The 12,786-nt window shown below is 42.9% G+C and overlaps 1 long non-coding RNA gene across 2 annotated transcripts in view; it reads left to right on the plus strand.

Annotated features, from left to right (window-relative positions):
- The first annotated feature begins 5,434 nt into the window (after positions 1 to 5,434).
- Positions 5,435 to 12,786, plus strand: part of LOC135649333 (uncharacterized) — a 33,151-nt gene continuing 25,799 nt past the window's right edge. The window contains exon 1 of one of the 2 annotated variants that reach the window (XR_010501236.1): positions 5,435 to 5,629. This is a non-coding gene — a long non-coding RNA (uncharacterized LOC135649333). Of the gene's footprint in view, positions 5,630 to 6,121; positions 6,447 to 12,786 lie in introns of those variants that run through there. The other variant, XR_010501235.1, reaches the window with a different exon arrangement.

Here is a 12,786-nt window from a genome sequence, read left to right on the forward strand (position 1 = left end):
CCTAAACCCTAAACCCTAAACCCTAAACCCTAAACCCTAAACCCTAAACCCTAAACCCTAAACCCTAAACCCTAAACCCTAAACCCTAAACCCTAAACCCTAAACCCTAAACCCTAAACCCTAAACCCTAAACCCTAAACCCTAAACCCTAAACCCTAAACCCTAAACCCTAAACCCTAAACCCTAAACCCTAAACCCTAAACCCTAAACCCTAAACCCTAAACCCTAAACCCTAAACCCTAAACCCTAAACCCTAAACCCTAAACCCTAAACCCTAAACCCTAAACCCTAAACCCTAAACCCTAAACCCTAAACCCTAAACCCTAAACCCTAAACCCTAAACCCTAAACCCTAAACCCTAAACCCTAAACCCTAAACCCTAAACCCTAAACCCTAAACCCTAAACCCTAAACCCTAAACCCTAAACCCTAAACCCTAAACCCTAAACCCTAAACCCTAAACCCTAAACCCTAAACCCTAAACCCTAAACCCTAAACCCTAAACCCTAAACCCTAAACCCTAAACCCTAAACCCTAAACCCTAAACCCTAAACCCTAAACCCTAAACCCTAAACCCTAAACCCTAAACCCTAAACCCTAAACCCTAAACCCTAAACCCTAAACCCTAAACCCTAAACCCTAAACCCTAAACCCTAAACCCTAAACCCTAAACCCTAAACCCTAAACCCTAAACCCTAAACCCTAAACCCTAAACCCTAAACCCTAAACCCTAAACCCTAAACCCTAAACCCTAAACCCTAAACCCTAAACCCTAAACCCTAAACCCTAAACCCTAAACCCTAAACCCTAAACCCTAAACCCTAAACCCTAAACCCTAAACCCTAAACCCTAAACCCTAAACCCTAAACCCTAAACCCTAAACCCTAAACCCTAAACCCTAAACCCTAAACCCTAAACCCTAAACCCTAAACCCTAAACCCTAAACCCTAAACCCTAAACCCTAAACCCTAAACCCTAAACCCTAAACCCTAAACCCTAAACCCTAAACCCTAAACCCTAAACCCTAAACCCTAAACCCTAAACCCTAAACCCTAAACCCTAAACCCTAAACCCTAAACCCTAAACCCTAAACCCTAAACCCTAAACCCTAAACCCTAAACCCTAAACCCTAAACCCTAAACCCTAAACCCTAAACCCTAAACCCTAAACCCTAAACCCTAAACCCTAAACCCTAAACCCTAAACCCTAAACCCTAAACCCTAAACCCTAAACCCTAAACCCTAAACCCTAAACCCTAAACCCTAAACCCTAAACCCTAAACCCTAAACCCTAAACCCTAAACCCTAAACCCTAAACCCTAAACCCTAAACCCTAAACCCTAAACCCTAAACCCTAAACCCTAAACCCTAAACCCTAAACCCTAAACCCTAAACCCTAAACCCTAAACCCTAAACCCTAAACCCTAAACCCTAAACCCTAAACCCTAAACCCTAAACCCTAAACCCTAAACCCTAAACCCTAAACCCTAAACCCTAAACCCTAAACCCTAAACCCTAAACCCTAAACCCTAAACCCTAAACCCTAAACCCTAAACCCTAAACCCTAAACCCTAAACCCTAAACCCTAAACCCTAAACCCTAAACCCTAAACCCTAAACCCTAAACCCTAAACCCTAAACCCTAAACCCTAAACCCTAAACCCTAAACCCTAAACCCTAAACCCTAAACCCTAAACCCTAAACCCTAAACCCTAAACCCTAAACCCTAAACCCTAAACCCTAAACCCTAAACCCTAAACCCTAAACCCTAAACCCTAAACCCTAAACCCTAAACCCTAAACCCTAAACCCTAAACCCTAAACCCTAAACCCTAAACCCTAAACCCTAAACCCTAAACCCTAAACCCTAAACCCTAAACCCTAAACCCTAAACCCTAAACCCTAAACCCTAAACCCTAAACCCTAAACCCTAAACCCTAAACCCTAAACCCTAAACCCTAAACCCTAAACCCTAAACCCTAAACCCTAAACCCTAAACCCTAAACCCTAAACCCTAAACCCTAAACCCTAAACCCTAAACCCTAAACCCTAAACCCTAAACCCTAAACCCTAAACCCTAAACCCTAAACCCTAAACCCTAAACCCTAAACCCTAAACCCTAAACCCTAAACCCTAAACCCTAAACCCTAAACCCTAAACCCTAAACCCTAAACCCTAAACCCTAAACCCTAAACCCTAAACCCTAAACCCTAAACCCTAAACCCTAAACCCTAAACCCTAAACCCTAAACCCTAAACCCTAAACCCTAAACCCTAAACCCTAAACCCTAAACCCTAAACCCTAAACCCTAAACCCTAAACCCTAAACCCTAAACCCTAAACCCTAAACCCTAAACCCTAAACCCTAAACCCTAAACCCTAAACCCTAAACCCTAAACCCTAAACCCTAAACCCTAAACCCTAAACCCTAAACCCTAAACCCTAAACCCTAAACCCTAAACCCTAAACCCTAAACCCTAAACCCTAAACCCTAAACCCTAAACCCTAAACCCTAAACCCTAAACCCTAAACCCTAAACCCTAAACCCTAAACCCTAAACCCTAAACCCTAAACCCTAAACCCTAAACCCTAAACCCTAAACCCTAAACCCTAAACCCTAAACCCTAAACCCTAAACCCTAAACCCTAAACCCTAAACCCTAAACCCTAAACCCTAAACCCTAAACCCTAAACCCTAAACCCTAAACCCTAAACCCTAAACCCTAAACCCTAAACCCTAAACCCTAAACCCTAAACCCTAAACCCTAAACCCTAAACCCTAAACCCTAAACCCTAAACCCTAAACCCTAAACCCTAAACCCTAAACCCTAAACCCTAAACCCTAAACCCTAAACCCTAAACCCTAAACCCTAAACCCTAAACCCTAAACCCTAAACCCTAAACCCTAAACCCTAAACCCTAAACCCTAAACCCTAAACCCTAAACCCTAAACCCTAAACCCTAAACCCTAAACCCTAAACCCTAAACCCTAAACCCTAAACCCTAAACCCTAAACCCTAAACCCTAAACCCTAAACCCTAAACCCTAAACCCTAAACCCTAAACCCTAAACCCTAAACCCTAAACCCTAAACCCTAAACCCTAAACCCTAAACCCTAAACCCTAAACCCTAAACCCTAAACCCTAAACCCTAAACCCTAAACCCTAAACCCTAAACCCTAAACCCTAAACCCTAAACCCTAAACCCTAAACCCTAAACCCTAAACCCTAAACCCTAAACCCTAAACCCTAAACCCTAAACCCTAAACCCTAAACCCTAAACCCTAAACCCTAAACCCTAAACCCTAAACCCTAAACCCTAAACCCTAAACCCTAAACCCTAAACCCTAAACCCTAAACCCTAAACCCTAAACCCTAAACCCTAAACCCTAAACCCTAAACCCTAAACCCTAAACCCTAAACCCTAAACCCTAAACCCTAAACCCTAAACCCTAAACCCTAAACCCTAAACCCTAAACCCTAAACCCTAAACCCTAAACCCTAAACCCTAAACCCTAAACCCTAAACCCTAAACCCTAAACCCTAAACCCTAAACCCTAAACCCTAAACCCTAAACCCTAAACCCTAAACCCTAAACCCTAAACCCTAAACCCTAAACCCTAAACCCTAAACCCTAAACCCTAAACCCTAAACCCTAAACCCTAAACCCTAAACCCTAAACCCTAAACCCTAAACCCTAAACCCTAAACCCTAAACCCTAAACCCTAAACCCTAAACCCTAAACCCTAAACCCTAAACCCTAAACCCTAAACCCTAAACCCTAAACCCTAAACCCTAAACCCTAAACCCTAAACCCTAAACCCTAAACCCTAAACCCTAAACCCTAAACCCTAAACCCTAAACCCTAAACCCTAAACCCTAAACCCTAAACCCTAAACCCTAAACCCTAAACCCTAAACCCTAAACCCTAAACCCTAAACCCTAAACCCTAAACCCTAAACCCTAAACCCTAAACCCTAAACCCTAAACCCTAAACCCTAAACCCTAAACCCTAAACCCTAAACCCTAAACCCTAAACCCTAAACCCTAAACCCTAAACCCTAAACCCTAAACCCTAAACCCTAAACCCTAAACCCTAAACCCTAAACCCTAAACCCTAAACCCTAAACCCTAAACCCTAAACCCTAAACCCTAAACCCTAAACCCTAAACCCTAAACCCTAAACCCTAAACCCTAAACCCTAAACCCTAAACCCTAAACCCTAAACCCTAAACCCTAAACCCTAAACCCTAAACCCTAAACCCTAAACCCTAAACCCTAAACCCTAAACCCTAAACCCTAAACCCTAAACCCTAAACCCTAAACCCTAAACCCTAAACCCTAAACCCTAAACCCTAAACCCTAAACCCTAAACCCTAAACCCTAAACCCTAAACCCTAAACCCTAAACCCTAAACCCTAAACCCTAAACCCTAAACCCTAAACCCTAAACCCTAAACCCTAAACCCTAAACCCTAAACCCTAAACCCTAAACCCTAAACCCTAAACCCTAAACCCTAAACCCTAAACCCTAAACCCTAAACCCTAAACCCTAAACCCTAAACCCTAAACCCTAAACCCTAAACCCTAAACCCTAAACCCTAAACCCTAAACCCTAAACCCTAAACCCTAAACCCTAAACCCTAAACCCTAAACCCTAAACCCTAAACCCTAAACCCTAAACCCTAAACCCTAAACCCTAAACCCTAAACCCTAAACCCTAAACCCTAAACCCTAAACCCTAAACCCTAAACCCTAAACCCTAAACCCTAAACCCTAAACCCTAAACCCTAAACCCTAAACCCTAAACCCTAAACCCTAAACCCTAAACCCTAAACCCTAAACCCTAAACCCTAAACCCTAAACCCTAAAACCCTAAAACCCTAAAACCCTAAACCCTAAACCCTAAACCCTAAACCCTAAACCCTAAACCCTAAACCCTAAACCCTAACCCTAAACCCTAAACCCTAAACCCTAAACCCTAAACCCTAAACCCTAACCCTAAACCCTAAACCCTAAACCCTAAACCCTAAACCCTAAACCCTAAAACCCTAAACCCTAAACCCTAAACCCTAAACCCTAAACCCTAAACGCTAACCCTAAACCCTAAACCCTAAACCCTAAAACCCTAAAAACCCTAAACCCTAAACCCTAAACCCTAAACCCTAACCCTAAACCCTAAACCCTAAACCCTAATCCATATATTTTTTTAAATCTCATATAGTTAAATCTTATTATTATTTTATTACGAATGTGTCCTTCGCCAATTATTTTAAATCTTAATAATTTATATTATTTAGTTATATTTATTTTTCCGTTTGAAATATGATGTCATGGCTAGGAGAGCCTCCATTGCGCGGGGGTGGGGCCCAATGGAGTGTATATCCTTTGAACCAAATTTGAATATGGACTGCATAAAATCCCGCCCCTTACCCACCGCACAATGCACACCGGGTCACCCATGCCCTAAACCCAGCGACTCTTTCTCCCGAGCGACAACTGCGGCTTTTCCTCGGCGAGCTGCTGTCTTCCTCTCCATCGGCGAACAGCGGAAGCAACGGCGGTGTCTTCCTCCGGGGTGTTCTTGTTGCTGCTGCGTCTTCCTCTCCATAGGCGAAACGGCATCTCCGCCCCCCGGTATCTCTCTCTTTCCTTCCTCTTCCTCCTTCGCCGTTGCAGCCCCCCCTTCCCCGAGCCATCCTCCCTCCCCCACCCTCTTCCACCGTCGCAGCTACCCTCCTTCCCCGACACCATCCTCCCCCTCCCTTCTCCCTCATTACCCTTTAACTTTTTCTCGCTGCTCCTCCCTTCCCCGACACCATCCTCCCCTTCCCTTCTCCTCCCTCCTTCTTCCCCCTTCGTCGCGGTTCCTCCCCGTTCCCCGACACCATCCTCCCCTCCCGTACCGATCCGGGACCACTGCTCCTCCTCCCTCTTCCATCCCTCTTCCTCCCCCCTTAGCCGAGAGAGATGGTTACTGATGATGAAAATCTCGATATTCTAGGTTATGGTATGCGATCTTGGAAATTGTTGGTTTTAATCTTGATAGAGTCGGTTATTTTTTATATTCTCTGATTCCAGGTAGAATGATAGTTATTGGGTTTGCTGATCATCTTCTTGACACGATAAATTTTGAACTTCTGACATGTTTGTATTTTTAATAAAATATCTTATTTCTTTTTCTCTTTATTGCTCGTGTTTTCTGGAGGAAAGGAAAGTTATATAGTGTAGTAGGGCTAGTAGATAATCTTCTCTATTGGTGAACAAATAATTTAGTGTAGTATTACTTATTGATAATTTGGTGAATAAATAATATGTTGGAAGTCCCTGTGGTAGCTCATAGTTCTTTTTAAAAGAACTAAAACCCTAAACCTCTCGCTGCGGCGTTTTCCTCGGTGAACGGCGGCTGCCGCGTCTTCCTCTCCATCGGCGAAACAGCGTCTCCGCCCCCCCGGTATCTCTCTCTTTCTCTTCCTCTTCCTCCTTTGCCGTTGCAGCCCCCCCTTCCCCGATCCATCCTCTCTCTCCCTCCCTCTTCCACTGTCGCAGCTCCCCTCCTTCCGCGACACCTTCCTCCCCCTCCCTTCTCCTCCCTCTTTACCCTTTACCCCTCTTTCGCTTCTCCTCCCTTCCCCAACACCATCCTCCCATTCCCTTCTCCTCCCTCCTTCCCCCTTCGTCGGGGTTCCTCCCCCTTCTCCGACACCATCTTCCCCTCCTCTTCCCCTCCGGGACCACAGCTCCTCCCCCCTCTTCCATCCCTTCCTGGCAGCGGCGTCCCACCGCGCCCCTATGTTAGAACCCTTGCAGATTCTAAACTTGGGATTGATCTCTTTAGGGGATCGGCCTCCTTGGAACTCTATAGGGGTTCCTCCCTCTAAGTTGCTGCTCAAAGGCTGCAAAAAAGATTCATCTATTGCTTAAGAAAAGAGAAGGAATACATGGCTATTTATAGGGCTTCTAAACCCTAACTCCTAATAGGACTCATACTTAAGACTCTTACTTCTAACCAACTCCTAATAGAATTCCTACTCAAGACTCCTATTCCCTTACAACTCCTAATTCTTCTTTAAGAAAAAACCTCCTACATGAATGCCCCTCACAATTAGGACTCTCCTAGCTAGAGTCCTAACAGAATGTCCCTCTCAATTAGGACTCTCCTAGCTAGAGTCCTAACATTTTTACATGAATGTCCCTCTCAATTAGGACTCTCCAAGCTAGAGTCCTAACAGACCCGCCCTCTTCAAATCAGCCTTGTCCTCGAGGCTGATGATTCATGAATTCTGGGAATTTGATCTTCAAGTCGTCATAGTTCTCCCAAGTGGCATCTTCTTTTGGTAGGTTCGCCCACTGTATTAGCACTTCATTAGTGGGTCGTTGTCGTCGAGTCACGATCCGTCGATCAATAATGGCACTTGGCTGGGTCTGGAGTTCTCTTTGGGTAGTCATATTTGGTGGGTGGCTTTGGGCTGTCTCCAAGCACCTGTTTAAAACTTCCGGTTGGCTGTTGGTTTGTGGGTGATATGTCGTACTCCTTTTCAATTTAGTACCCTGCATATAGAATAACTTTGTCCAAAATCTGCTATTGAAGATGCAAGTAGAATTTGTCACAAGCACAATGCGTCCCTTATAGTGTAATTCTTTTGAGTCCCAATTATAATGAGCCATGGGGCTTGGTGCTTCCTCCAATTTTTTTATAATCTTACTAGTATCTGAATCTTCCTGCCATTCCATCTTAATATCCTCAAGGAAGTCGCTGGTCGGAAGTGAAACGGTCGAAACTTTAACTTGCTCGGGTAGCTGCGAAAGCGCATCTGCAAGAACATTCTCTTTCCCCTTTTTGTAAGTTATTTCAAAATCAAATCCAAGAAGTTTTGTTACCCATTTTTGCTGCTCGGGGGAAGATATCTTCTGCTCCAAGAGATATTTTAGGCTTTTATGGTCGGTCTTGATTTGAAAGTATCGTCTGATCAAGTACAATCTCCACCTCGTTGCTGCGCGCATAATGGCGAGCATCTCCTTATCATATGTTGACATATTTTGATCGGAGGGAGATAATGCCTTGCTAGTGTATGCGAGTTGTTGACCATCTTGAATGAGAATGGCTCCAATTCTGACTCCAGATGTGTTGGCCTCAATAATGAAGGGTCGGTTGAAATCTGGTAGTGTTAGCACCGGCGTCGTCATCATGGCTGCCTTAAGTTTGTCGAAGACAGCGGAGGCTCTGTCCAACCATTGGAAGACATCTTTTTCTAGTAAGGAAGTAAGTGGTGTACTGATCTTTCCATAGATTTTCATGAACTTGCGGTAGTAGCCTGTTAAACCCAGAAAGCCATGTAGCAATTTTATGTTTATCGAGGTCGGCCAGTTTTGCATTACTCCAATTTTGAAGGGGTCCACTGCCACACCTTCCTCTGATAAGATATTCCACCTTTTGTTGAAGAAAGCAAAAATTCGTGGTTGTTGTGTGTTCAAAAGGTGGTTTTCCGTATGTCTTCTTCGCATGCTCGTATTTGATGATACCCGGATCAAAGGTCCAGCTTTGTAAAGATTTGTGCTCCCTTTCATCTAGCAATTCATCTACTATTGGAATAAAGTATTTGTCCTTGATGATTATGCCATTGAGAGCTCGGTAATCAACACATATTCGCCTTGTTCCGTCCTTCTTGCGTACAAGTAGCACCGGCGAAGAGTAGAGGTTGCAACTTGGCCGAATAACTCCTGTTTCGAGCATCTCTTTTATAATCCTTTCTATTTCATCCTTCTGGAGATGTGGATACTGATATGGCTGAGCATTTGCTGAAGATTTGCCTGGAAGAATCATTATACAATGATCATGCCGACAGGTAAGAGGTAGGTTGCGCGGTTCGTCAAATATATTTGAAAATTCAGTAAGCAAAGGAAGTAGATTTGGATCTTCAAATTCTGTTGGCTCTCCCTTAGTTTGCTGCTCAAGTTGTACCAAAAAGTCACTGCATGCTTTATGCAAAACATTCTCCATTTGTTGTGTGCAAATCGTTGTTATGTCGCCCCCACGTTTCCCGTGCAATGTCACCTGTTTCTCCTTACTGTAAAATTTCATAATTAGTTTCATAAAATTCCAAGAAATATCACCTAATGTCGTCAACCATTTAATTCTAAGCATGGCCTCATGATTGTTAAGAGGGAGAAGAAAGAAATCTGCAATTATCTCTTGGTCCTGCAGCAATAGTTTCTCCTGCAAGTGCCTATGATCAAAATTCAAAATCCGTCCGTCGGTGACCTTAACATCAAACCTGCAGCGATTCTCGATAGGTAATGATATCCGAACAGCAAGCTTACTATTTAGGAAGTTAGTAGTACTGCCCGTGTCGATGAGAATAGTGATTGGTTGTTGTTTGAGAAGGCCTCCAATTTTCATCGTTTGCGGGTTTGAGTAGCTAGCTAGTGTATGTACCGTAACTTCGGTCGGTTGTGGCTCTTCTTCTGCATCTTCTTCTTCATGTTCAAGGCTCTCTTTTGGATGTTCAATGACCTCTTCTTCTATCGGTTCAATCATAAGAAGTCCCCCTTTACTACAGCGATGCTCACGGCTCCACGGCTCGTCACAATGCCAACATAACCCCTTCGCATATCGCTCCCGAAGCTCTTCTCTTGTTAACCTCTTTAGTGTAGGGACTTGGTCGACAATAGGGGGGGCTAAGGGCTTCAATATTACTGGTTGAGGAGAGACCCTAGTCCTCCGAGCTTCATGGTTCAATTGCTCCTCTTGATGTCGTGCGAAAGAGATGGCTGCCATAAGCGTATACGGTTGTCGCGCTTTAACTTCTCCTCGGATCTCTGGCTTCAAGCCCTCAATGAAGGTCCACAATAGCTGTTTTTGAGACCAATCATGAGTTTGATTTGATAACCTTTCAAACCTGGTTTGGTACTCCTGAATGGTGGAGGTTTGTTGGATCTTTGCTAGTTGTTCGTCAATATTCTCGTAATCGGTTGGTCTGAAGCGAATCAACAGTCCTTCTTTGAATTGTCGCCATGAAAGGACTCCATAAGTATGTTCAAACCAGTCAAACCACTGTATAGCATCCCCTTCAAGATGTATAGCTGCAATTTTCACCATAGATACATCCGCAGTTTTGTGGTACCGAAAATATCGCTCCGCGCGCGAGATCCAACCAATCGGGTCTCCTTCTTCCCATCTAGGGAAGTCCACTCTCATGCATGGATAGTTGGGGTTGGTCATAGAGCTTCCCCTCTCTTGGAAGTCATATCTTCGGGCTTGGTGTGATTGGGCAAAGCTCTCTCCTTGATGTGATTTCTTCGGGCTTAGTAGTCGGCTCAATTTGAGTTCGGTAAAGAGCGTCCGAATCTTATCCTCCATTCGCGCCTCCAAGGCTTCGAATTTAGCATCGATTGCCTCCTTAGATGCCATAGTATATGCCTCCAAATCTATGATGTTAAGATCTCTCTTTTGTTGTCAGGTTAAAGGCATGTATAGGTTGAGAGAAGTGATGGTCGAAAGGGTTGGTGGATTGGTGGATGTAGGCTGCGGTTTAGGCTTGTTTTGTGGCTGTTTTGGGTGCAGTTTGAGGGTGTGGTTTAGTAGAGTTTTAGGGCTGTGGATGAAAGTTTTGGATCTGTGGTAGATGGTAGCAAAGGTTTGACAGAAATCCGTGGAAGTTGCAGCAAGTATGTGTTGTCTTGTAAGAGTAGAATTGTCGTCGAAGAAACAACGGTTTCTCGACGTAATTTCCACCAACAACTTGGGAGAATTGAGGAGGGAATTGATAGCAAAATCACAGTTTATATGACAGCAAGGATATCTAATTTAATCAAGAAAATTTTGGCAGTATAACAGCAAGGAAATTGGTGCAAGTTGCAATTGCAGAATTATCGTCGAAAAATTTCAGCGGGTTACGATGAAAATTTGCAGCAACATAAAATCGTTTTTAGAGATGAATTTTTTAATAGATCAATCTTAGATGGAAGCCAAGATGATCTATGAAGTGTATAAGAAATTTCATTCAAAAAGATTACAAATAGATGGGTTAAGGCAACGATATGCAGCTGAAATTTTCTGCAGCATAGATTTTCAAGTGCAGCAGATTGGACATAAAAGATCAGTAGTTTATATTGAGAATTTTTCGATGAAACCAAAGGGAAATCTACTATTAGGAAGTGTCAAAGATGTCATAAAAATTTCGTAGAAATTTGGATAGAAAAAGCACAGTAGCAAGATCAAACAGATGGTGCTATGCGGCTTGAATTTTGCAATTCAAGTGCAGCAGATTGGACATAAAAGATCAGTAGTTTATATTGAGAATTTTTTAATGAAACCAAAGGGAAATCCACTGTTAAGAAGTGTCAAAGATGTCATAAAAATTTCGTAGAAATTTGGATAGAAAAAGTATAGTAACAAGATAAAAAAGATGGTGCTATGCGGCTGGAATTCTGCAATGTATCTTTCGTCGTAGAGATGAAAACTTTGCGACGAAAAGTTTATGCAGCAATATAGGAACGATTTTTTTTTGGATTTTCGAATAAGGATAACTAAATTGCAGCAGCAGTAAGGTAGGAAACCAGAACCTGTTGCAATTCACGGGGAGATCAAAGGATGATCCGTGGTGGTGGAGATGATGACGAAATTCGGTGACGATCTTTTAAGCAATTGTGAGAATTGCTTTGGATGGTTGTAGAGGGTTGATGGATGGCTGTGGAAGGGCAGCGAGACGCCAAGAACGCTGCTCTGATACCAGGTGTTAGAACCCTTGCAGATTCTAAACTTTGGGTTGATCTCTTTAGGGGATCGGCCTTCTTGGAACTCTATAGGGGTTCCTCCCTCCAAGTTGCTGCTCAAAGGCTGCAAAAAAGATTCATCTATTGCTTAAGAAAAGAGAAGGAATACATGGCTATTTATAGGGCTTCTAAACCCTAACTCCTAATAGGACTCATACTTAAGACTCTTACTTCTAACCAACTCCTAATAGAATTCCTACTCAAGACTCCTATTCCCTTACAACTCCTAATTCTTCTCTAAGAAAAAACCTCCTACATGAATGCCCCTCACAATTAGGACTCTCCTAGCTAGAGTCCTAACAGAATGTCCCTCTCAATTAGGACTCTCCTAGCTAGAGTCCTAACATTTTTACATGAATGTCCCTCTCAATTAGGACTCTCCAAGCTAGAGTCCTAACACCCTACCACCCCTCCACCCCACGGGGGGCGTCCCCTTCCTCCCCCGTTTAGGGTTTAGGGTTTAGGGTTTAGGGTTTTAGGGTTTTAGGGTTTAGGGTTTAAAATCTCGATATTGTAGGTTATTGTATCTAGAACTAGAAGCTTCACTCGGTAAAGAATAAAGTCAGGGGAGAATTCAGGTAAACAGCAGGATCAGTATCTCAAGCCGAAGCCCAAGATAATAAAGACCTTGGCAATTGGTGTTTTTAATCATGAGAGTAGGTTATTTTTTATATTCTCTGATTCCAGGTGGAATGTTAGTTATTGGGTTTGCTGATCATCTTTTTGACACCATCAATTTTTACTTCTCACATGTTTGTATTTTTTTATAAAATATGTCTGATTTCTTTTTCTTTTTATTGCTCGTGTTTTCTGGAGGAAAGGAAAGTTATATAGTGTAGTAGGGCTATTGGATAATCTTCTCTTTTGGTGAAAAATAATTTAGTGTAGTATTGCTTATTAATAATTTGGTGAATAAATAATAAGTTGGAAGTCCCTGTGGTAGCTCATAGTTCTTTTTAACAGAACTAAAACCATAGGAAGTTTGTATATTAAAGGAATTATCTGATTTTAACTGAGAT

This window comes from Musa acuminata, chromosome BXJ3-9 (assembly GCF_036884655.1).
Source record: "Musa acuminata AAA Group cultivar baxijiao chromosome BXJ3-9, Cavendish_Baxijiao_AAA, whole genome shotgun sequence".
In the NCBI taxonomy this organism is placed as follows: Eukaryota; Viridiplantae; Streptophyta; class Magnoliopsida; order Zingiberales; family Musaceae; genus Musa; species Musa acuminata.